A 4,622-nucleotide genomic window follows, 5' to 3' on the forward strand; every position below is an offset into this window, starting at 1 on the left:
TCAGGCGTGTGTGAGTGTGTGAGTGTGTCTGTGTCGGGGGAGGGTGCTTTGGGGGAGAGAGACAAAGGAAACGATTTAGAGGTACAGGATTATTTACACAATATTATCATGTGAGTGTATTATTTACATGATATACTGTACATATTTCATGTTTTTGAACATTATGGTTGCCACCCATACCGGTATGTCCGGACACCCCTATGTGAGTCGTAACAGCCGATATCCTTTCACATAATTGTAATCGGTTTGTAAACAGTATGTAAAACAGCTATCTATTTAGTCACATCATTTTTTATGAAATAAAACATGTAGATAGCGCTTACAATGTGTCAAATGTGAATTTGTCTTGCTGTGTAAAATAGTGTGGCTGAGTGGTGCTAAGCACAGCTGAGGTGTGGTTCACAATAAATGCAGTAAATATTGTCCATACCTGACAGAGATAAGTTATATGGGTGAAATGCTCCTTTAAACTGCCATCAGAAATGCAACTTTTGACCCACCTGAACATCACTTTCCATCACCTCTCTGATCAAACCTCCGTGTTGACTCCAAATCTTCGTTCACACAGTTGTCTGAGTAGTGCAGTCCTTTGTACGCACTAATGTTGCCATGTTGGAGGTTGTCTAACAGTCAGGGCAGGCCCGATGAGTGAGGAACCAATTTGTGTCCAAACCCCAAGAAACTCCAAACTCTCCCAAGTAATTCCCTCTTTTCCGACTCCTTAAAACCTTGTCTCCACACAAACAATGCCAACGCTTTGTAAAAGTGACTCTAAAACCTCTGCCAAGCATAATTTATCATTTGAATGACAATAGACCACTTAGCACTGCCTAAATTATTTCAGTGCTCTATCTGCTACTTGTGTCTGTCTTTGTGTTGTAACAGCGGACGATCATTAACGCCACAGGGTGATGTGGTGCTCTCTTATCTCGGGCTCAGTCCTCAGAGTTTACTTTAGATAGAAACTGCTCGGCCATGACAGCAACAACTTCTTTTTTTATTCCAAGACAAGTCTAAGTCATGTCTTATTAGATTTAAGTGTAACAGAGTGAACAATGAAGAAAGTAAAATTATACTTTTACAGAGGTTTTGTCATGCGAGAGGCTTCACATGTTTAAGATACAGTACTGTGCAAAGGTTTTAGGCAGGTGTGAAGAAATGCTGTAAAGTAAGAATGCCTTTGAAAAATGGAAAATGTAATTGTTTATTTTCATCACTTTACAAAATACAAAGTGAGCAAACAGAAGAAAAATCTAAATCAAATCCATGTATGGTGTGACCACCCTTTGCCTTCAAAACAGCATCAGTTCTTCTTACTTACTGACTACTTGCACACAGTTTTTGAAGGAACTCAGCAGGAAGGTTGTTCCAAACATTTTGGAGAACTAACCATAGATCTTCTGTGGATGTGGGCTGCCTCAGATCCTTCTGTCTCTTCATGTGATCCCAGACACACTGGATGATGTTGACGTCAGGGCTCTGTGGGGGCCACACCATCACTTCCAGCACTTCTTGTTCTTCTAAAGGCTGAAATTGGTTCCTAATGACATTGGCTGTGTGTTTGGGGTCGTTGTCCTGCTGCAGAATAAATTTGGAGCCAATCAGTCGCCTCCCTGATGGTGCTGCATGATGGATAAGTGTCTGTCTGTATTTCTCTGCAGCCCCAAACTTTCAAGAACCTCCACCAGCTTCACTCTTGCCTGCAGACACTCATTATTGTGTTGCTCTCCGGCCCCCCAGGGAACAAACTGCCTTCTGCTACAGACAAATATATCACATTTTGACTCATCAGTCCAGAGCACCTGCCGCCATTTTTCAGCACCACAGTTCATATGTTTTCATGCATAGCTGAGTCTCTTGCCCATGTTTCCACATCGGAGGTTTGGCTTTTTGGCTGCAATTCTTCCATGAAGACCTCTCCATCTTCTCTAGACAGTAGATGGGTGCACCTGGTCTCACTGGTTTCTGCTAGTTCTGAGTTGATGGCTCTGCTGGACATCTTGTGATTTCAAAGGGAAGTAAACATAATGTGTCTTTCATCTGCTGCACTAAGTGTCAATGGCCGACCGCTGCGTCTACGGTCCTCAACGTTGCTCTTTGTGCTTCTTCAAAACAGCTTGAACAGCACATCTAGAAACCCCAGTCTGCTCTGAAATCTTTGCCTGGTAGAAACCTTGCTGATGCAGTATAACTACCTTGTGTCTTGTTGCTGTGCTCACCTGTTTGGTATAATTGGTTAATCATACACCCGACTACGATCCTACAAAATCCCTGACTTTGTGCAAGTGTATCTAGAAGAAGTGGTGCTGTATTGAAGGCAAAGGGTGGTCACACCAAATCTTGATTTGATTTAGATTTTTCTTCTGTTCGCTCACTTTGCATTTTGTAAATTGATAGAAATAAGCAATTAGATTTTATATTTAGAAAAGCATTCTTACTTTACAGCATTTCTTCACAGCTGCCTAAGACTTTTGCACAGTACTGTATCTTAAATAATAAAATTGGTGAAGGCAAAAAGCTGTCTCAGTTATAACAGTGGTCAGGAGAATAAGTTGCAGAGAATCTGGAGGGTTAAACATTATAAAAGAAAATATATTTCAGTAGTTTTAGAGAAGACACTCAAGCTGTCCGTTATTTCATTTGTCTGAGTTTGAGGAGCTAAAAATGTCAAACTGCAAATGTACTTTCTAACTGCTAATATAGACACACATTTACATTTGGGAAAGGTTCAGGTCAAGTCTGTTGAAATACAATATTTTTCGTGTAGTTAACGAATTCCACGAAAACAAAAAAACCCAACAATGAATCAATCCTACTGACAAGTATTTTCTATGCGGCCAAAGCCTGATATATGTTTTCCCTCTGTACACTCACTCACTAGTACACCAAATGTGTATTACACCGCAGCTGAAAATAGTCCCCAACAAACACACTATTTACTCCTGTTTCAGTAATAAAAAAATTTTAGATTTAAAAGATTTAAAAATGATGAGTTGCAGTTTTACAGGTCATTGTGTGCTGGACTATTTCCTGGCCAGGCTTGTGGTTTCTGCTAGCTGCCTCATGGTGACAACAAGAGTCCCTGTTTATTGGTGAGTTTTATTGATGATGGTAGGTAGATTTTTAACCATTTGTCACCATTGACATCTGTTTCTGCCCACTTCCAGTCTTTATGCTTAGCAAACTGTTTCCAAACTCCAGCTTCATATTTACTGCAGGGGTATGGGAGTGGTGTCAGTCGTCTCATGTCACTCATGATAAAAAAAAAAAAAAGTCTAATTATATTCCTCTAAAAGGTCAATTTCAAACCCTTAACATAGTATAGTAATATTTGATCTATCTCTTTTCTTATTGTTGACAAAACTGAGAGTATCAAGAAACAGCAGTATCGTATCTGAATGTGCTGTAACAACAATCATCTACACAAGTAATTTGAAATTCTGATCACGATCTGACCCAACAGTAAGTACCATGTTCTGCAGCAGACAGGTACCAAATTGCTGCACCGTGTGGCTTTGTGGCTCATCGTTCCCTTCTTGTTCTCCATACAGTGATAACTGCCATAATGAGATTTGCCATTAAGAAAGAAAAGAATGAAAAGGACCCCAGCCATCTGTATAGCTCACCATGGTAAAAGGCTGAATGCTATCACGCCAGAATTCAATCGCTGAATTATACCCTCTTTGTGTGCGTAGGGCTAGTGAGTACCTCACACTATATTCATTTCAAAAAGGCCTCAATTTAATTAGTTCTCATATGTTCAAAATTCATGAATTTGTCTGCAATTCCTGCTGCCATTGTTGGGAGTGACTTAAGCGGTGGTGTTAGGCTTTCAGGCGGTTTGGAGGGAAAAATAGCCCCCCACTAAAAAGAAACAACTGTTTATGTAAATAGACACTGCGTGTTTACTTGGTGGAAGAAAGCGAGGGCCCTGAACAGAGTGCTAAGCTTAGCGTGGCTCTGCCAAAGGGGACCTCTCACCATCAACTTCAGCCTTATTAAACTGATTACCAACTCCAGCTAATTAATCAGAGACAGTGCCCTTTCTTGTCATGCAGGGAGGGAGCTCTGTGTGTCTCACAGAGTTCCTCTCTTACCGCCTCCCCCTCCCATCTGCTCGCCTCTGCTCCCCCCTTTCTCCCTTTTCTTTTTCCAGCTTTGATTGAAGTAGGGGAATGGTAATTTTCATGCATCATCTGGGCCGGCAGGATGGGAGGACAAGTAGTAATTACCTTAAACAAACAAGGCCGAGATTGCTTGAGAAGCTACCTCTTTATTCAAGCTCGCGAAATAAGAAAACAGACTGAGAGCAGGATGGTTTCAAAACACATTTTTACAAGCCATTTTGTTCATTGTGTTCGATACGGTTTTCATCTTGGATAAAGAGTCAAGCAAAACATCTTGGGAGTGAAGATTTGAAAGCCATTTCAGTAGTAGTTTGGCTCAGGTGCTGTAACTCTCTTTTGCTTTTTAAATGTTATTTCACAGCCTGTTGTAGGAAGAATGCGGAGAAGCGTGTCCTGCACAACCAAAATACAAAAGAATGTAATGTTGTTAACCCAGAGGATCGACGATGGTAGTTCTAGGGTTAGGGGAATATTGTCAAGATCTTACATCAGGTC

The sequence above is a fragment of the Pempheris klunzingeri genome, chromosome 12, assembly GCF_042242105.1.
Source record: "Pempheris klunzingeri isolate RE-2024b chromosome 12, fPemKlu1.hap1, whole genome shotgun sequence".
Taxonomy (NCBI): Eukaryota; Metazoa; Chordata; class Actinopteri; order Acropomatiformes; family Pempheridae; genus Pempheris; species Pempheris klunzingeri.